Source organism: Anabrus simplex, chromosome 5 (genome assembly GCF_040414725.1).
Source record: "Anabrus simplex isolate iqAnaSimp1 chromosome 5, ASM4041472v1, whole genome shotgun sequence".
In the NCBI taxonomy this organism is placed as follows: domain Eukaryota; kingdom Metazoa; phylum Arthropoda; class Insecta; order Orthoptera; family Tettigoniidae; genus Anabrus; species Anabrus simplex.
Genome location: NC_090269.1, coordinates 230965037 through 230987725, shown reverse-complemented (window position 1 = coordinate 230987725; position 22689 = coordinate 230965037).

Genomic DNA, 22689 nt, shown 5'->3' with positions numbered 1-22689 from the left:
TACAAACCTAATAATCTGATCGCTAGTTGCAAAACCCACGATGCAATAACTCACATTGTGAAATAAAGTTAACAGTCTGTGACTTAAAACGACAGATTGTACAACATACTGAATTTGTCAAAACCTGTTTGATTTTTACTGCGTAATGCACGAAATATTGTAATAGTTATGGATATAATTTTATAATCAACACTTTGTTGTCTGCAACACTGCAACGTGTCGAAGGTAACGTGATTAACATTGGGGCTTGCAAAGTATATTATGTCGTCTAGGTTGAAACATTTGCACTGTGTAATACCTAATAATACGTACCGTACCGGTACCGTACTATATCACATTTTCTCTTGGACTGTTATTGCATTGAAGTCATCATCGAAGACAACAAAAATCGCGATGGTTCTTATTAAGCTATTTATTTATTACAAAGAGGGTTGCTGTTAGACAAATATATACGAACATATTTAGATATTTAATTAAGATTTCAACAAACAATAATGAGGATATCCAATAAACGCTAACAAAAACGATCCACGATACAAAGAACTTACGACGCAAGTTTAAACATTGAGGTATCAAAACTGAAGACTAGCTTGCCGAGAGAGTAAAAACGTTGGCTACTTGGTTCAGTGGGAATGTGTGCAGATTAAATTCCCCGTCAGGGACTTACTCGAGAAATTTACAATATTTCCACTTCTCGACAAGAAAATAACCCTGGGGTTTCACTGAGCCTACAACATAAAAATAAGGTAATTCCTGGGAGGGGGAGGGAAAAGTGGCCAGTTTTATAGCTAATCATTCAATTCCATATGTGCCGAGGTCGCAGATAGTGGTGGTCCTTAACTACCAATCATCAAGAGACTTCCGTGGCCTGTGTGGAGACTGCACTGAAGCATCAGGATAAAGATTGCCCAGAAATTATGAAAAGCAATGTAATTTGAGTATACGCCATGATAATGAAGGCACCTGAAGAAGTGGACTATGCGTAACCTAGACACTAACTGGGGTAGAATGATTAGCTCAATACCCAGCATTCGTCTTCCTCAGGAAACAACCTGATACTCATTTCTGCCGAAGTGGAATGAAACCCAGAGCTATGTGCTGTGTTTTATGTATATGAAACCAGCATTAACGTGATTTTTGTACCAATGTATTTAACTTTCAAGTTTAAAAACTTCATGTTAATTCCGTGTTGGTCCGAGAATCGAACGGGAACAAGAAAGGTCCACCTATTCAAAATACCATACAATGTTATAAAATAATTTATAACATTTTATTATTCTTAGTACCGGTTTCGATGCTGGTGTGCATCATCTTCAGCCGTAAAATTAGAAAAACATACAAAGACAAGGTTACAAAAACAATGCATAAAGTGTACACAAATTTTACAAAATTAGGCATGAGTTAATTAAAAACATGATCGTAAACATTAACTTATAACCTAAACCTAAAAATATAGCACCAAATGTCTTAAAACTTTGTATATACTTCCTCTTGACAAGAATCCCCTAAATCTAAAAGCATTGAATAATATGTGAACAGATTAAATTGAGCCGAGGACAAAAACTAATATCTCGCTATTTTAAAACTCCGAGAGCATATTTCCTTATTTCGTAAGATTATTCATACAAAAGATTTTCTTGCTGAACATCCACTGAAGTAACAGGTGCAATTAATAAGGAAACATTTTACTATTTGTTAAAAAAGTCTGTCGTTAAAACAACGTAACTAGTCATAAGACGTAAAAACTTCTAGAAATAAAAAGAACATGAAGAAACTTCAAACACTGTTTTGCGTAAAAAAATACATGTCTCCTCTAACTTAAAGAACGTTGCTTGCTTCGGTCTGCTGAGTATTAATTTTTTTTTATTTTACATGAAAATAAGGCGGACGCCGTGTTTCCAGGGTACTAAACGATATTCTCGGTTCAAAATAGGACCTGAAGCAGATAAAGAAAAAGAGGAGAATGTTAAGAAAGGCCTTATATTTTATCTTTTTTCACTGAAGAAATTGGAAATTGCAGCACCCAGAAGGAGTGGTGATACATTGCTGCAATTGAACATGCAGGACGAGTGTTCGGTTGTGCTTCGATGGTTACACTTCCAGGTCCCTCTGACTGCAAGTTTGGACAACAATCAATACAGGATGTGCCCAACACGAGCTGCAATACATTGATGAATTCGTCGAGGCATGGAGTCAATAAGCCCCTGGATCGCTTCCTGAGGAATTGTGGCCCGTGCTTGCTGCACTGCGCGGGTCAGTTGTTCCAGAGTTGTGGGTGGCTGAGGACGGTTGGCCAGTTGTCGACACATCATGTCCCACACATGCTCAATAGGACTAAGGTCCGGGGATCTGGCGGGCCATTCTAAGGTTGTGAAGTCGTGGAGAGCTTCTCTGGAGATGCGTGCAGTGTGAACCCGGGCATTGTCCTGCTGAAACATGTTCACCATCATAGGGATTGAGTACCCTATCAACATACTGTCGAGCAGTCATAGTGCTCTCAACAAGCACTAATTGTGATTTTACAATAAAGCCAATAGCTCCCCAGACCATAATGCTTGGTGTTGGCCCTGTGTGCCTCTCGACAATAAGATCTGGGCGGCCCCTCTCCCCGGTACGTCGGCGCACACGATTCCGGCGATCACTGCGGGCAAGACAGAAGCGCGATTCATCACTAAAGAGGACCCTATGCCATTCGTCGACCCACGTCGATCTTTCTCGACACCAGGTCAGCCTTACACGTCGTTGTTGCGGGGTCAATGGAACACCTTCTGCAGGGATACGGGCTCGTAAGCCAGCTGCACGCAGGCGATTACCAACTGTTTGTTGTGTAACGTGGGGTGCCACAGCTGCTCGAATTTGAGCTGCTGTTGCATGGGGTTCCATCCGGGCCATCCGAATGATGCGGCGATCCTCTCTCACATTTGTCTGTCGGGCTGGGCCTGTGCCAGGTCTACGAGTGAGGGTACCTTCATTTGACCACTGCTGCCATACACGTTGTACCGTAGATGCCTGTCAGCCAACACGTGCAGCGACAGTCCTTAGCGATAATCCATCCTCACACAGCCCAATTATCCGAGCCCTCTCAAACGGCGACAGTTGTTGATAGCGTGCTCTACTCTGTCGTCGAGGCATGTTTGACGGGGAACACTTCACTGCACAGACTGCAGGTCAACTACGCTACACAAGAGTCCGTATACTGGAGTTGATTCCTCCGCGACCAATCGCGTGGGGAGACCTGTAGCAACAATCCAATGGGTCTGAAATTTTGATCGTTTACATATCTACATGGCATCGTTCCATATCTTGAAAATCAACACAAACGACAAACGCCTTCATGGTGTTGCAATTTCCATTTTCTTAAGTGTAATTAACTCATGCCTAATTTTGTAAAATTTGTGTCCACTTTATGCATTGTTTTTGTAACCTTGTCATTGTATGTTTTTCTAATTTTATGGCTGATGATGATGCACACCAGCATCGAAACCGGTACTAAGAATAATAAAATGTTATGAATTATTTTATAACATTGTACCGGTATGGTATTGAATAGGTGGACCTTTCTTGTTCCCATTAGATTTAACTTGTATATCACTGAATATCCTTCATGTAGGGAATTGTTTTCATACAGCGTGAAACATTTCAGGCAACGAGTGTGATTTTATTATCTGTAACTTCTGATTACTTATTGATGGTCAGATTGTGAAAGAAGTAATCGTGACCTGTACGTTACGAACCATTCGCGTGGAATCGAGATAAAATACCGCTCTGGTCCCACCAGACACAAAGCATGGAATTTCACATTGAAATCACCACATTTAAATTGCCGAAACCATGTCTCACATGTTCTAATCGATGGAGCGTGCTCACCATATGTTTGTACCAGCAAACGATAACTTTCCACAGCTTTTATTCTTTTGATTAAATAAGAAAAGCAATGCGTGCCGCAAATGGTCTTTTTCAGGCACAAACGCCGACATGATTACTGAACGAAACAACACAGACGCTAGTATTTGGCGGACTCAACTTGTGTGTGTTGGTAGGTTAATGTTAGACAAACAAACTGACGTATGTGTCAAATTCATACGCTGCGTACTGTGGGTGGGGGCGGTAGAATAACACCCACGGTATCCTCTGCCTATCGTAAGACGTGACTAAAAGGGGCCCCAGGGGCTCTGAACTTCGGAGCGTTGGTTGGCGACCATGGGGCCTTTAGCTGAGTCCTGGCATTGCCAGGCTCCTCACTTTCATCTATCCTTTCCGACCTCTCTTGGTCAACTCTCGTTCTTTTCCTACCCCGACGCTATTAGGTTTGCGAGGGCTAGGGAGTCTTTCATTTTCATGCCCTGCGTGGCCCTTGTCTTCCTTTGGCCGATATCTTCATTTTTCGAAGTGTCGGACCCCTTCCAAATTTTGCATCTGATTAGTGTTATATAGAGGATGGTTGCCTAGTTGTACTTCCTCTTAAAACAATAATCACCACCACCACCAGAGGCTCTTTTCACCTTCTAAGGGAATCATCTTCAAAACAACCAATAAATGTCTTGGTCATTTATTTTTATCCTTTTAAATGTATAATGTTTACTGGTATATACACCGTATTAATACTCTTTGTATGGTATACTTCGTCCTGTGTCAACCCATAACTTGGAAAGTATGAGTAAATAAATAAATTAATAAATGTATTTTTATTCTTATTGCGCTATAACTTTTCTTTGAGTTTCCCGTGGAATTTATAAGACGTGGTTCTTAGCAAAGAGCAGGTATAACAACAAGTAGTTGAGACTTGTCTTAAATATTGCACAAATCGTGTAACTGGAATTTTCAAGTGCACGGGTAACGTGTCTACCGCTAATCAGAATCATGGGTTCGATTCACTCTCTTCAAGGAGATGAATGCTTAACTAATGGCTGAAACGGGGTTCATTTAGTCTCATCAGTCGACTTCGGGTATGTCTATTGCTAAAGGCAACGATCTTGGTCAATAAAGCCAAACCATACGGCTGTGAATGTCCTCATACTGATTACGTGGCACTCCCATATCTGCAACCCCAATGTCTGCCGACAACCAGGCAGCAAACAGCAAGCCAAGTTCTTGTTTCAAGTGGTATTATTATTAAAACTTTTGCTCTCATTTTCATCTTGAAAATAATCTGTATAATGATGTGGCATTATTAGCCTTAAAAGGCTCTTTTCACCATCTAAGGAATCATCTTCAAAACAACCAATAAATGTCTTGGCCATTTTATCCTTTTAAATGTATATATTATGTTCACTAGCCCCTCTTTATAATAAGTGAAGATGGAAGAGGAAAAGTTCTGACCCTTGGGTAAATGAATATAACAATATGAGAAATATAAAAGTCATAAAAGAAAGACTGCAAGGAGAGACTCTTAAACATAAACATAATTGAGATTAAAAGCGAGCAAAATTTGACGAAGAGTCAAAGAGGAAACTTGAATGAGTAAGTAAGCTGCCTATGATTTTCAATGTTATTTTTCAGGAAGATGTTGTAAGATTATTGAGTTTCAGAAATAAAAGAATACAAAATATAATTCTATACTGAAATGATTCCTTCATATGTGTTAATTTAATTAATGAAAAAAGTGCGTTCAAATAATTATCATTAAGACATCAGTGGAACGTTATAAACACTGGATGGGAAAGGACTAAGACTAAGGTGGTATCACCCGTGATATTAATTAAATTAAACACTGTCATTTACTTGTATGAAAATGGGAAACCATGGAAACCATCTTCAAGGCACCCGACGGTGCGTTCGAACTCACTCTCTCACAAATGCAAGCTTACAGCAACCAGAACCTTAGCGTGTAAGCAAATCGCTTGATATGCTTATCGAAAAACTTTTGCCAAAATTCACGATCATAAGGATCTTTGTAAAGTTAACGGTCCATAAGGTACGGTACCTTCAATCTCATTGTTGACTGTAGCCTACTGAAGGATCGCCATATTTGCCTTTAGGGAAATTTTTGTTATACGATTTGCACTGTAAACTGCTCTTTGACTAAACTTGAGATTATCTTTCGTTTTCTTTTCATTGGAATGGCCCAACGCAGATGGGTGAAGGAACTATTATCTCCATGTAAGGCAATAACAAGCCAACAAATTGGTGTGCAAAGTTAAAGCGGGAGTTGCGCGATTAACTGCAATTTCACGGCACGAAATTGGTGGCTGTATTATAAAAGAAGCAATTACGTCTGCATTACACCACTGCGAAAAATGGGAGCGTGATGTTTGCATTGTGTCATCCATTTATAGTGTTTAACCATGTTGCACCATTATATTGACTAGTTGTTGGGTAACAAGCCGCAGTGATGTGCTATAACAGTTTAGAATTTGGTTTCCTGTATGGAAGGAATGCGTTTATAACTCTGGTTGCAAGAAAGGATTACTTCTTGCATCGTAAAAATAACTGCAGAGTGATTTTTTTCAAAGACATTTAATGATAAATATTACAAATGTGGTAGGCCTACAGAATGCCATTATGCAATTACTTTCATGTCATTCCAGAAGAAAGTAAATCAGAGACACATTAGGTTAAATGCCAATGGGCAAGTCTATATATATATAAAATAAGAGTTAAGTCTGTACATTGCTCAGAATTTGAAAAGAATGGTATTTCTGTATCGGTCATGTCCACAGTAACAAGGAAATGCACTTTTTACTTTTCCGTAATGTCTGTCTGTCTGTCTGTCTGTCTGTCTGTCTGTCTGTCTGTCTGTCTGTCTGTCTGTCTGTCTGTCTGTCTGTCTGTCTGTCTGTCTGTCTGTCTGTCTGTCTGTCTGTCTGTCTGTCTGTCTGTCTGTCTGTCTGTCTGTCTGTCTGTCTGTCTGTCTGTCTGTCTGAATGTATGTACATGCATCACTAGAAGACGGCTAAAGAGAATTTAATGAAAATCGGTATGAAAAGTCGGGGAGTAAGTCGCTACAATCTATGCTATAAATAATTTTATTCACGCTGATAGAAATGGTAGTTTAGGGGAAAGCCTAAAATTCAATTTTCAAATATTTATGTTGTTAATGGTCCTATCTTATTAAAAATTGGTATGAAAAGTCGAGAAATATGTTGCTACAATTCTAGGCTATAAATAATTTTATTCACGCTGAATGAAATGGTAGCTTAGAGGAATGCTAAAATTTAATTCTCAAATAGTTATATTATTAGTGGTCGTATCGATAAATACCACGTAACGAAAGTTATATAGAATTAAATTTCCGACCATTTATGTCTTAAACATTTCTACCGTACTGGCTATGATGACAGATATTCATGAATTTGTATTTTTATTGCTAAGTCTATATTGACGCCGAGCCACGAGAAAATGGGTTAACAGAATTTAATGAAAATCGGTATATAGAGTCGGGGAATAAGAAACTACAGTCTAAGCTATAAACAATTTTATTCACCCTGGATGAAATTGTAGTTTAGGGGAAGGCGCCTAAAATTTAATTTTTAAATACCCATGTTTTTGGTCCTATCGAAAAGTACTACATAACAAAAGTTACAGAGAATACAATTTCCGATCATTTATGTTTTATTCAGTTTTACCGTACCGACTATGATGAATGGTATTTCAGAGTCGGAAGAAAACTAAATGTGAAGGCCTACAATATCGAAAGCGTATAACATCGACCAACAATAACATTACATTGACCATTGTTTGTTGTGATGTTACTTGTCTCTTATGCTGCCTCTCAACTCCGATAGATGGGATTACTGCTGCGTACCGAGTATAACAGCCTGTCTGAATATTGGCGGGAAATAGCCGAGGAGTTAGAAAACTTTCTTATTTAGCATGCCATTCCTTTGGTTCATACATTTTCTGATACAGCTGGTACGTAACACCTGGTTCTTCATAGCATTCCAGTTATTCGATCCCTACTCTGAGGTGCTGTTTTGAATGAGCAGTGTACATACTTAGGCAGAGGCTGACTTAGTAGTAGTAGTAGTAGTAGTAGTAGTAGTAGTAGTAATATGGCCTGATCTAGAATAACAATTTAGGCCTATTCCAAATTATAGCACCACAATTCACTAAATAACTCAAAATTCAACCCTGAAAAGAGCCGTATCTTAAAAAAAAAAAGCTTCTTCCTCGTCACTTTTATTAAACTCTACATTTATTTTATTCCAAATTATCAGTGAAGAGGGGGTTTCTCCTCTGGCTTGAAGGAAAAATCTGCCTCCAAGTCAGACAGAGTTTTCCGCCGCCAGTGTAGTGAATTTATATTTTCCCACTCATCGGGTACTCCTAGGAAACCGATTAGTAAAAGGGCACAGTTTTTGCCCTCGGAGTCTGCACTATTAGACCCTCTCCTCACCGAAAAAAGACGAAGAGTGTTCACGAATCACGGCTGTCTGCGGCCTGGTCATTCCAGCTCTGGACCTTTGGACTATTAGATCGGCAATGTAGCCCTGTTCGTTAAAAGTGAGAAAATGTGTGGTGTTTCATCTGATCGAGTATTTCATATGAAAGCATTGCTTTTAATTGCGCCATTCCTACTGACGTCATTGTAATGTATGTTCATTTCAGTTGGGAAAACCACTAAGACAGTCTTTCTGAGGATGTAAAAAGGGAGGTGGAGAGTGAGTACCTACCATTATAATGAAACTCCCCAACCTGATTGTGACTGATGGTATACAAGCAGGTCTACCATTACAGTGAAAATTCCTTAACTCAGTCATCATATGAGAAAAGATGTTTGGTGACTTCCCCTTCGCGTTTTAGGGAGCTATGCAATTTAATACAATCTTGCTCACAACATGTACGCTAGAATTCCGTATACAATGTAGAATTCCGTAGCTAAGCTCGGGTACACCAGCTAGTAAGAAACAAATCTATTCAATAGGCAATTAAATTGTGAAGGAAGTTTTAAATTAACAATTGTAAACCAGAAGTGGCTAAGGAAATTTTAAAGTTACGTCGTTAGAATCAAAACCTACTGAAGAAGTAGCTAATATGTTGCTGATGGATTTTAAATTTTGTAGCTCCGTAATTATTCAATCGAATAATGGCCATCGTTAGGGGCCGAGTGATTTGCGATAAACGCGAAATGTGACTTAGAGATACATCAAGAATGATATGCAAGTTTTATCGTGAATATGTTTATGATAGATAGATTGATAGATAGAGCAATGTCTGTATTGGCTATGGAGGTAAACCTTGTCTCAAAAACCTACAAAATTGGACATGAATAAAAACAATGCCATGTAGTCTCTAACCAAATTAAATTCCGACATGTTTCGCTAACACGCAGTAGTGGATAGGCAGTAGAAGAAGAAAAAGAAGTCTTGTAGAATAAATTATAAGTGGAATTGACCACTACTGCCGTGAACTTACTCAAGTTCCAATACAAATGGCAAAACCCGGTAGTTTTTAATTGTTCTCAAATTAACTTGATTATCAATATAATTGCTTTATTTAATTCGAATAGTTGCATGATTCCGCAAGGAAGATGCTTAGTCTGTTAGATCGCTTGGGTACCCTGGATGCCCCGAGCTCAACGAAAGCATCAATTACGTTAATTAATTAAGAGAGTGGAGGCCTTGGTTGAGAGGAACTGTTCACGCTTCGCGCTACCAACAGTGTATAGCACTTAATAGCCTTGTAACTGAGTTTGCTGAAGACGGGTGTCAGCCACAAATCGTCCGTATTATTGGACTGCCCATGCTATTAGAACTGTAACTGAAATTCTAATAATTAATTATATTGGTTGTTACGTCCCACTAACTACTTTTAAGGTTTTCGAGGACGCTGAGGTGCCGGAATTTTGTCCCTCGGGCTGAGCAGTGGTCGCTTGGTAGGCCAAGGCCCTTCAAGGGCTGTAGTGCCATGGGGTTTGGTTTAGTTCCATGTATCTGCAATCTTGCATTCGGAAGATGGTGGTTTCGAATCCTTCCTTCGGCAGCCCTGACGATGGTTTTCTGGAGTTTCCCACTTTCATACTAGGCCAAGGTTGGGGCTGAACCTTAATTAAGACAACGGCTGCTTCCTTCCCAGTACTGGTCACTGAAAATCTATCGATTGAGACGTAAAACCAGCAGGATAAATCTATTTACCTGAAAATAATAGTCTGTCTACTAAAATATGTCATCTCCAACCTCGAATTACATCTTTATAAGTTTTCCTTCCCAACCGATATTAATTTTTATATTTCTTTTCAAGCTGCATGTTATTGACTTATAATCAGTTTACATATATTCATCTCACTATCTTGTCCGACTCGTTGGCTGAATGGTCAGCGTACTGGCCTTCGGTTCAGAGGGTCCCGGGTTCGATTCCCGGCCGGGTCGGGGATTTTAACCTTCATTGGTTAATTCTAATGGCCCGGGGGCTGAGTGTTTGTGCTGTCCCCAACATCCCTGCAACTCACAAACCACACATAACACTATCCTTCACCACAATAACACGCAGTTACCTACACATGGCAGATGCCGCACACCCTCATCGGAGGGTCTGCCTTACAAGGGCTCGCTCTGTGTTGAAGAATGCTGAAGTACAGATTTCTCAGATCTATTTTTTCTGATCTTTATTGCTGCGGAGAGGGAATGGCATATCCCAAGTACAGTCTCTACAGTTCATACCTGGCATTGCCAGTATCCAGCTGTTTCAGTAGTCGATTCATAATAATAATGAAAACCTACAACCTGTTTTCCAGTCTTTGACCGGGTCAGGGATGTAATGAATGAATCATGTATAGGATATTAGTACAATGGGGTCGCCACTCCCAAAGTGATTTATTAATGACTGATAGATGGTATGAAATGATAATGGAGAGCGTTGCTGGAATGAAAGATGACAGGGAAAACCGGAGTGCCCGGAGAAAAACCTGTCCCGCCTCCGCTTTGTCCAGCACAAATCTCACATGGAGTGACCGGGATTTGAACCACGGTATCCAGCGGTGAGAGGCCAACACACTGCCGTTTGAGCCACGGAGGCTCAATAATAATAATAATAATAATAATAATAATAATAATAATAATAATAATAATAATAATAATAATACCGAGCACGTTTGGGTCACGCAGCTGTGAGCTTGTTTTCTAGAGACGGCAGTTTCAAGCCCCACTGTCGGCAGTCCGATAGATGGTTTCCCATTTTTACACCATGAAAACGTTGGGGCTGTACCTTCATTAAGAACAAGGTCGCTTTCTTTCCAATCCCAACGCTTTCGCATCCTGTCGTCGCCTTGTAGTTTCATTCACCAGAGAAATATTTTTCACACAAGGTTGCATGTAGAATGTGCCAATAATAACGACAGTCTACCGGGCGAGTTGGCCGTGCGGTTAGGAGCACGCAGCTGCGAGCTTGCATCCGAGAGATAGTGGGTTCGAATCCCACTGTCGGCAGCCCTGAAGATAGTTTTCCGTGGTTCCCATTTTCACACCAGTCAAATGCTGGGGCTGTACCTTAATTAAGGCCACGGCTGCTTTCTTCCCATTCCGAGGCATCTCCTATCCCATCGTCGCCATAAGGCCTAACTGTGTCGGTGCGACGTAAAGCAAAATAGCAACAAAAAAATAACGACAGTAACGAACCGATGCACTGTCATTGTACCTTGATTTAATAGTCTACTAACGTTAGATTACCCTGAATGAGAGTGGAGGCTATTTATTTATCGCTAGCAAATGAATACATAATAGAAAAACAATCGAGGCTAATTTCTAGTACAACCCCTGAATGAGAAAATCTCGTGTTCATGAAGGGGCGGTTACATAAGAAATAAAAATTACTGAACAATAATGAACTAAATTAGAGCTACCGTGACTCAGGCGGCAACGCGCCGGCCTCTCGAAAATGGAGCCTGCATGCAGCTATATACAGTGTGGAAGAATAACAACATTTCAAGGAAAACGAGCTATGGAGAACAACAAACCAAGTTCCAGTCGCAGTGGAAATCAAGAGGAGGAAATGGAAATGGATAGGTCATATTTTGAGAAAGCCAGGGATCTATAGAACGCACAGCTTTGGAATGGAATCCGCAAGGGGCACGGAGGAGAGGTCGTCCTAGGAAGACCTGGAGGAGGACTGTAGAGGAGGAGGTTCTTGAAGCAGGGAAGACTTGGAAGGAAGTTAAAGCATTGGCAAGTCGACGACCACAATGGAGACGTTTCACGGATGCTCTGTGTTCCAGTGGGAACGAGAGGAATTAAGTAAAGTCAAGATGTTAAAACTGCTAAAAAAGAGAAATAATAATAATACGTAGGAAGAAGATCATAGTTGATAACACCCCCATGATTCGAATTTAGAACATCTGGATGGATCAATATTCCTAAATGCCTAACATAAGACTGTGGCTCTTCCTTGTAGCGCAGCATAAAACCTCGCCGTGGCCTCGTTTTCTGAAGTCTCTTACTTTTAATTACGGGCATGAGGTATACACTGAAAGTTAAGCACCCAGAAGAGTGGTTGAAAGTGGATGAAACTACTTACCGGTATGCTGAAAGACAGTGTGCCTTTATTGAACTGATTACAATATGGGATGAAAGAGACAAGGCCGTTGGCAGTTACAGGAGGAAGGTTGGTCCCAGATCAGTAGGGTGTCGCATCCCCTGGCCGCAGTGTATGCCCTTATGCGGTTCGAAATGGTGTCAAACAGCCTTTGGATCCTCTCCTGAAGCAAGTTCGTCCACAGTTGTTGCAGCTGTCCCTCCAGATCCCGTAGGCTGGTACTGGGACGGAGTCCCCTTTCAATGTTATCCCACACTTGTTCAATGACGGAGAGGTCCGGGGATCTTGCTGGCCACGGGAGGACCTCAACATGCTCTAGGTAGTCCATAGACACACGTGCTGTGCCATAAGGGGTAGGATGTGCGGACGCATAACGTCTATGACGTATCGCTGTGTCATCAAAGTTCACCGAAGCGCTATTAGAGGTGACCTGAACGCATATCATACGGTCCTACACACCATGATGCCAGGGATTACGCCCGTGTGTCTTTCCACAATATGGGAAGGATGTGCCCTCTGCCCTCGACGCCGCCAGACCCGCACACGATGGACATCAGAGGTTATGGAGAAGCGGGACTCATTACAGAACATGATGCGATGCCAGTCGTCCTCTGTTCATGACTCTCGGGCAACGCACCACTCCAAACGCAGGCTTGGTGTTCTGGTGTCAATGGCAACCGACGTATCGGGTGGTAGGACCTGAGGATGCGATTCGTCGAGATACTGTGCAGGAACTCACGGGAAGTTGTAGAGTTTCCAGTACATGTTCGCGGATGGCGGGTGACGAAGCTATAGGATCCCGCAATGCTTGGCGCACCATACGACGGTGCTCCCTCGGGGTGGTGTTTCTTGGTCGACCCGAACCCGCACGACGTGAATGGGTGCCCTTAGGAACCCACTGAGTCCAACATCGGGCCACTGTGACATCTCAATAACCCAAATGCCTGGCAATTGCACGATACGACCAACCAGCCTCATGCAGTCCCACAATGCGGCCTCTGTCAAATGCTGTCAATTGATGGATAGGCTCTCTAACACATCTGTGAGGCATCGCGGGAGCTTCATACTGTGCGTAGTCCTCCCTGCACGTCTTGCTTAACTGTCTGATTCACAGCAGTTGACTGGTAATATGGTGGGCGTTCTACACATTACAGATCCTTGTAAATCTAATCATTTACTCACACATCAATGGTAAGCATGTATACCGAAATGGGATAATATTAGACCACTCCTTCTCGGTGTTTAACTTCTTGTCAGGCAGTGTATAATTATTAGCAGCACCGCCTCATTAATATAGCCTCTCTCTCTCTCTCTCTCTCTGTGTGTGTGTGTGTGTGTGTGTGTGTGTTGATTGTGGCACCCTGAATTAAATTTGATCAATAAACCAGTCAGTGTTTATACGTAACAATTTAGAAATTAAAAACAATAAAGAGGAAAAATTACAAAGAAATATATAACACTTCAAAAGTCAATAAAGCTGTTGTTGGTTTCCCGTTACCAATATGAGTTTACTGCTGAAGAGATCAATCAATCAATCAATCAATCAATCAATCAATCAATCAATCAATCAATCAATCAATCAATCAATCAATCAATCAATCAATCAATCAATCAATCCATTCATTCATTCATTCATTAATAGCCACTGATCTGCGTTTAGGACTGTCGCCCAGATGGCAGATTCCCTATCTAGTATTTTCTTAAATGATTTCAAGGAAGTCGGAAATTTATCCAAAACCTCCTGTGTAAAATTAATCTAATCGCTAATTCTTCTTCCTTTTGCCTCAATTTGTCCTCTTGAATTCTAACTTGCTCATCATCAAACGAAATTCTTTCCTAAAAACGTTCAAGCGTAATTGTCGACTAATATCATTCCCCGTCATCTCTCCACTGACAGCTCGGAACATGCCGTTCCTTTCTTCCAAGTCTTCCCAGTCCAAAGTTAGCAACATTTTCGTAACGCTGCTCTTTTCTCGGAAATCACCGAGAATAAATCGAATCAAAATTAACAAAATAGATGTTACTTGCCTTTGCAGTTATATGATCTGCACCGTAACAATAAGGAATTCTGCGATGCCCATCACGCGACAATATACTGTAGTCTGATATCTAACATCAGTACGTATTTGAAACTAGCTGATGTACCCGTGCTTCGCTACGGAATTCTAAATTTTATACAGAATTCTAGGGTAGGTAGTGTCGTTGTGAGCAAGGTTATATTAAGTTGCATAGCTCTTACAGTTGCCCTAGAAGCACGACGGGCAAGTCACCAACGTCTTTTCTCATATGAAGACTGGGTTAGGGAATTTTCATAGTAATGGTAGGCCAACTTGCCTGCCGTCAGTCACAATCAGGTTCGGGAGTTTTCTTTATAATGGCAGACACTCACTCTCCGCCTGCCTTTATAGATTCTCAGAAAGACTCTCTTAATGGTTTTCCCAACTGAAATGAACATGGGTCATTACAATGACGTCAGTAGGAATGGCGCGATTAAAAGCAATGCCTTCATATGAAATACTCGATCAAATGGAAAACCACACATTTTCTCACTTTTAACGAACAGTACTATGCTGCCGAACTAACAGTCCAAAGCTACAGAGCTGGAATGACCAAAACGCAGACATCCGTGAACAATCTTCGTCCTTTTTTTCGTCGGGGGGGGGGGGTGTGTGTTTCAAATAGTGGATAGTCCCAGGGAAAAAACTATGCCCGTTTACTTATCTGTTTCCTGGGAGTACCCGATGAGTCGGAAAATCTCAATTCACTACACTGGTGGGGAAAAGAACATCTGACGTGGAGGCAATTTTTCCTCTAGGCCAGAGAAGAAACCACATCGTCGCTGCTAATTTGGAAAAAAATTAATGTAGATTTAATGAAGGTGAAGAGGAAGAAGCTTTTCCTAAGAAACGGCTCTTTTCAGGGTTGAATTTAGAGTTATTTAGTGAATTGTGGTACTATATTTTGGAATAGGGCTAAATTGTAATTCCAGACCAGTTCATACTACTACTACTCCTACTACTACTAAATGAGTCTCTGACTTAAGTGCGCACACTGCTCATTCAAAATAGCGCGTCAGAGTAGGTATCGAATAGCTGGCATACTATGATGAACCAGTGTGTTACGTACCAGCAGTATCAGAAAATGTATGAACCAGAGGATTGGCATGCTAAAGGAGAAAGTTATCTTCAGCTATTTCCCGCCAAAGCAGTAATCCCATCACCGAGCTCGATAGCTGCAGTCGCTTAAGTACGGCCAGTAACCAGTATTCGGGAGATAGTAGGTTCGAACCCCACTGTCGGCAGCCCTGAAAATGGTTTTCCGTGGTTTCCCATTTTCACACCCGGCAAATGCTGGGGCTGTACCTTAATTAAGGCCACGGCCGCTACCTTCCCACTGCTAGCCCTTTCCTGCCCCATCGTCGCCGTAAGACCTATGTGTGTCGGTGCGACGTAAAGCAACTGGCAAAAAAAAAAAGTAATCCCATCTATCGGAGTTGAATGTCAGCATAAGAGACAAAGAACAACGGTCAGTGTAATGTTATTGTTGATCTATGTTACGAGCTTTCGATATTGTAGGCCTTCACATTATTAATTGTCTTCCGGTTCTGAAATACCACTCTTATCATAGTCGGTACGGTAAAACTGAATAAAACATAAATGATCCGAAATTATATTCTCTATAACTTTTGTTATGTAGTACTTTTCCATAGGACCAAGAACATAGGTATTTAAAAATTAAATTTTAGGTGCCTTCCCCTAAGCTACCATTTCACCCAAGGTGAGTAACATTGTTTATAGCTTAAACTGTAGTTTCTTATTCCCCGACTCTATATACCGATTTTCATTAAATTCTGTTTACCCATTTTGTCGGGGCTCGGCGTTGATATGGACTTAGCAACAAAAATCCAAATTCATGAATATCTGTGTTATCATAGACGGTAGGCCTACGGTAAAAATGCATAAGACGTAAATGTTCAGAAATTTAATTCTATATAACTTTAGTTATGTTGTATTTGTCGATATGACCACTAATAATATAAATATTTGAGAATTGAATTTTAGGCCTTCCCCTAAACTACCATTTCACTCAACGTGAATAAAATAATTTATAGCCTAGATTGTAGCGGCTCACCCCCTGACTCTACATACCGATTTTTATTAAATTCTCTTCAGCCATTTTCTCATGATGCGTGTACAGACAGACAGACAGACAGACAGACAGACAGAAATTACGGAAAAGTAAAAACTGCATTTTCTTGTTACTGTGGACATGATCGATACAGAAATACCATTCTTTTCAAATTCTGAGCAATGTACAGACAAAACTCTTATTTTATATATATATATAGATTAACACGTTGTTTAATTAATTGACTGTTCTTTGGAAGAAAGAGAAGAATCTAATGAAAGCTTGTGTCATGATCGCAGATACTGACTTTATACATTTCTTTCTTATGGCATAGTAAAAGCATAGCGTTTCAGTGGCTCGGCCGCAGAGCGGCACTAGCTACGCTACACAATCACAGTGTTGCGCTTTGCAATGTAAGATGCTACGACAAAAGTAAGTTAAGTTGCGAGCATTTTCTTGTTCAAACACGCTGCCTTTCTGATGTAGCACCCTAGATAATTTCCTTTCCAATAAACACATTCCAATATGTTAAATTCACCTTTAGAAACTGAAAAATATGGTAAGTACACCGTACACACAATATTATTTATTATCTCCACAAGGAGCGGGGATTAGCCAATGCAAGCAAGCAGTTTTTAAGATCAAACTCGGCGGAAGTGTTGAGGTAATTTTCCGAGATATTTACAACTCTGCTCCAATCTCACTTCTACACCCTCTCGGTAGATAACATCAACGTAAAGGCACTGCATTACTTTTGATTAATTCTCGGTACCTGAAGCTAGTAATTAAATTTGACTGATCTTCATACATTTTATCCTGGTCCTCATCCTTGCGGTCCATGACGGTCCTGATTTCAGTGTGCCGGGTCGGGGTTATCACTAACAGTTGACCTTAGAAAATTTCCGAACACCTTTCACTGCTTCGGACGATTTTAGCTCCTACCTGATTTCTTTAACCCTAAAAATGAAATGACATTTCATTTAATGAAAAATAAACTGGGGAATGAGTCCCAGTGCATGTTCAGCGCTCCACCCTGAACCCAAAACCTCAACGTTCACTTCACTCATGCTTTTCAAACAGCCATAAAAAAAATATCCCCCCACAAACTGTTCTCTGAAGACAATTTAAAACTTCTTTTAAAAGGTAATTTTTAATACACTTTCAGAAGGCTGAGTTAAGTATGACTGTGAGTGTCCATAATCCTTCAGTTTAGTGAATGTCGCCACAGATTTCTGTTTCACAGATCCGCTGCCAAGTACGCTGATAGAAGAGTCTCAAATTGTAATATTTTTGACTTTGTGGGTGATATAACCAGCTAAACGGTATACAAGGCACTCTTTGCCAGATTTACACTGTTTACAGAAGGCGCTTCACTTTCCTCCTCATGAAACGTGGATTTATACTATCAATTTTCCTCTTATCTTCTGTAGGTTTCCCTGTTAATTTCCTTCCTGGCTCTGGCTAACGATCGCATCTGGCTGACGAAAGACGTTAGGACTAGCTCAACCTCAGCTTCACAATTATTCGCACTCGAGGAAAGTGTATTTTTAATATGAACGTAAAGTGATTGTAACATGTGTAAGTGGAGAAAGTCAATGGTGGATGGGTGGTCGTCCCATGTTAATGATCTCGATTCCAAAGTGCCGCTCCAGTGAGTTCTGATTAAATGTTGCTGTTAAAATGTAACTGTACCCTCGACTCCACAAATATATTAAGTCTCTAGAGCAGGGCCTCTCAAACGCTCAAAATCTCACGCGTGCAAATGGAGGCGCAAGAGCTCCGTGCACTGTGCATCGCTCCTGTTCGGCTCGACTCGGACCAACGCTTCGTCTCTGGGCTACTCGGCTAAGCTCGGCTCAACTCGTCTCAACTCGGCTCGGATTTGGAACGATACGGAGCAAGTGAGGAAGAGGGAGACAGGGAGAGCGAGCGAGACAGGCGTGGGGAAAGAGAGAGAGACAGGGCTATTGCTTCAAATCGAGGAGTGGGGGGCTGCACTCTGGTCAACCAAGCGCAGTCGTCTTTTGCACCGTGCACAGTGCATGCACCAAGCGCATGCACCCTGAGAGGCCCTACTCTAGAGTATTGTTAACAGTGGCCCCTTAAGAGATTCTAATGTTCTTTCAGAAGCGAAAGTGTTTCTTGTAAAGTGTCCAGCGAGTGTATTATCTTTTTCAGAATTGTATGATGGAATAGATTTTTGTAAAGAGCATCGGCAACATTGTCCACATACTGTGCCTTCACTTTCTTCGAACCCACCACAATTTACGGACCTAAACAATTTGATAGACCGAGCCATGCTTGCGCTTAAAAGTTGGAAAGCCAGCCTTGCATTCATTCTTTGGAAAGAAGCTGGGTCGATGTGTGATGACTAGGGCCCGGATTTTTTAAAAATGCATATGCGCATATGCAAATGCATATTTCGAACGTTACTGCATATTTTGAGCGTTAGTGCATATACGGACATATTTTTCTCTTATGTGTGCTCGATTACCTAAGATTTCTGGCATCCGGGAGATAGTAGGTTCGAATCCCACTATCGGCAGCCCTGAAAATGGTTTTCCGTGGTTTCCCATTTTCACACCAGGCAAATGCTGGGGCTGTACCTTAATTAAGGCCACGGCCGCTTCCTTCCAACTCCTAAGCTTTTCCTATCCCATCGTCGCCATAAGACCTATCTGTGTCGGTGCGACGTAAAGCCCCTAGCAAAAAAGATTTCTGAACGAAATGAAAATTGAATAACCTTTGTATGTTGTACATCCTTTGACAACATGAGAAGCCTTCCCTGATCAAGGAAAACGCTTTCAGTGTCGCAATGCAAGCTGGTAGACGGATAATGACGCTTTTCACAATAGCTATTTCCTTCTTTCTGACATTACTCTTTCCTTCTCCTTACAGTAGCCTCCCGAGATTTGCTTAAACAAGTGCGTTCATCTGTTAACTTGCTCTTCGTCTGCTGCAGTGTTTCACCTGATCAAACTGTACAAATGCCTAAATTTTTACCAGAAGAATGTTCTGAGCAATCAATGCCAATGCTCAAGTATTACCCATTTACGTCCGTCGACGTAGAACGATAATTTTCAGCGTAAATTAATTCTGGCCGACAACAGAAATGTATTGACTCCTGAAAACATTGAAAAACTGTTGGAACTTACTGACATGCATCATTTTGCAAGGAATTAAACATGTTTATCAATTTAACACAGAGTTAAAATTAAATAATGTGTCTGGTAATTGTATTTTATTTTATTTTTAGTGCATATTTTCGTGCATATTTAAAACATTTTTAGTCCATATGAGCATGCATATTTTCGGAGTTTTTAGTGCATACGAATCCGGGCCCTAGTGATGACGTATTTTGGGGCAGGATTTCATTCCAGAAAATTTAGGAGAATTACCCATTTGCTAAACCTGTCTATAAAATAGGAATTTAATTTCTCTCCCATAATCGCTATCTCTTTATCGTGAAAGTAATTTCGCATACATTTCATTTCATCCACTGCATCAGAGAAAGCCGATATTTCATTTCATTAACAATAAGGTTGGGTATACAGCATTTAATCTTCCCCCTGCCCCTCTCCCCTTACTGCTAATACCTAAACACTTCTACGCTGTTTTATTTGAGCGCCTCCCATCAGAAGTAAATACAATAATACGTTTGCCAGCACGTTCTAACCAAATGATCAGTTCGATTATTATTTTGTCCAAAACGTCCCCAGGTGTATGTAGCATTTGTGGGTACATAGACGGCCACAGGTTGGATCCAGTTGTGTAACAATGACACTAACAAACACTAACGAATGATTTGCTAATAAGGTTGGGATTTTTTCGTTCTTGAATCCTATCGCCCAGATCAACAAAAGTTTCGACTTTCAGGGAATCGTTATCGAAAGCTATCTCCTCGCGTAACTTTACTTAATTAAAAATCAGCACTCTTAACGTTTTTCTTTATCATCTTCTTCGTGGAAGTATTTTTCAATGTCATAAACTGCAAAGAGCCGGCCCCGTGATGTAGGGGTAGCGTGCCTGCCTCTTACCCGGAGGCCCCGGGTTCGATTCCTGGCCAGGTCAGGGATTTTTACCTGGACCTGAGGGCTGTTTCGAGGTCCACTCAGCCTACGTGATTAGAATTGAGGAGCTATCTGACGGTGAGATAGCGGTCCCGGTCTAGAAAGCCAAGAATAACGGCCGAGAGGATTCGTCGTGCTGACCACACGACACCTCATAATCTGCAGGTCTTCGGACTGTGCAGCGGTCGCTTGGTAGGCCAAGGCCCTTCAAGGGCTATAGTGCCAGGGGTTTGGCTTGGTTTATAAATTGCAAAGTCATTAATGCCATAGGAACATTGCATTGCCTTACAGTAAAAGTCTTGAGTGAACTTCTGAAGAAAGTTTTAATTCTCAACAATAGACTGTCTATGAGACGTGCATTGTTATATCGTATTCCTTTCGAATCCTTCACTTGGTATTAATTTTCTTAATCACTACCAGTTTCTGCTTTTTTCTAAAGTAATTTACTTGAGGCTCACCGGGTGAGTTGGCCGCGCGGTTAGGAGCACACAGCTGTGAGCTTGCATCCGGGAGATAGTGGGTTCGAACCCTACTGTCGGCAGCCCTGAAGATGGTTTTCCGTGGTTTCCCATTTTACAACAGGCGAATGCTGGGTCTGTACCTTAATTAAGGCCTTGGCCGCTTCCTTCCCACTCCTAAGCCTTTCCTATCCCATCGTCGCCATAAGGCCTATCTGTCTCGCTGGGACGTAAAACAAATTGTGAGAAAAAAACCTTATGCACTCCTTTACTCCTATTTATGTTTCCCACTTTCTTCTCGATTTCATTTATTCTGGCATTGGCTACGGACATCTTATTCTTTGCTCCTGTCAAATTCCTGTTCAAAAGTTGAATTTTGTTCAAAGAACAAAAATGCTGTTAATCGCCCCTTCGTGTTGTTAGGTGAATAAGTGGAATTAATTAAGACTGACACTACTCGTTGAGTGGGATGACTCACAGATTTCAGGAACCAGCCTATCAACTTCAATAGCCGGCACTTCATGCGTGCTGTTACTCACCGGGCACTGCTTTCTTTCCGCAGGGGGTTTCTTTACCCGAAGCTGTTTTTTTTTTTAAATATTTCGGTAGATTTGGGAATACAGCATTTAATCTTCCCCTTCTTTACTGCTAATATTTGAACACTTCCACGCTGTTTCATTTGATCGACTCCCATCGGAAATGAATTCAACAATAGGCTTCGTACACCAGCACGTTCTAATGTTAAATGGCATCTCAGTTGCTTAACTTCTGTCTCTTTACCGTTAATCACAGATTTATCACCGAGTGAGTTGACTGTGTGGGTGGGGGCGCGCAACTGTCATCTTGCATTCGGGAGATTCGCCCGCGAAACGCTGACTGGCTAACTTCAGCAGCTGATAAGATGACAACGGCGAGAGATGTCGAATTTTTTCAAATTATGTATTACTGATGACTAAGGGCCTTATTTTTTGGTTAAATAAAACTGTCGATTTCGGTGTTAAAATTAACACTATTTCGGTAGGTATTCCGTGAAATAAATTGTCATACTGATCGATGTTTCTTGTGATATCTTCCTTATAGTATGAGGTAAATCTAACTTATTTTGTGATTAGGGGTTTTCGGCATTTTTATACTTAAATGCTGGACATTTGCCAGTAGCGCACTCTCACTACCGAAGAGTATAATGTGCTGTATCTACGACCGATCTTGCTACGACCGCAACGCCATTTGATGTAATCGATAACACATACCGATTTGTATTGATTACCTTAGAGATCGCGGAACTGGGTACACATACTTCCGATACACAGTACTCATAGCTTTGTGTGCGTTTGTGTAGAGAATAAACAGCCAATCAAGCAACTGAGAGAAAAACTACAATGGTCAAGTTCTCAGAAGCATTTCAACGTTTACTGGAGAGCTTTTCCGGTACTATTTTTATTTTCTATCAAGTGGGGTATATTTCGTGAATATTTGTGCAATTCGCGCAATAAATCAGATTTCGCGATATTTTGCGAGTTCATTTTGCTAAAATTAGGTACTTGAAGTACCTACAAGGTCATACATAG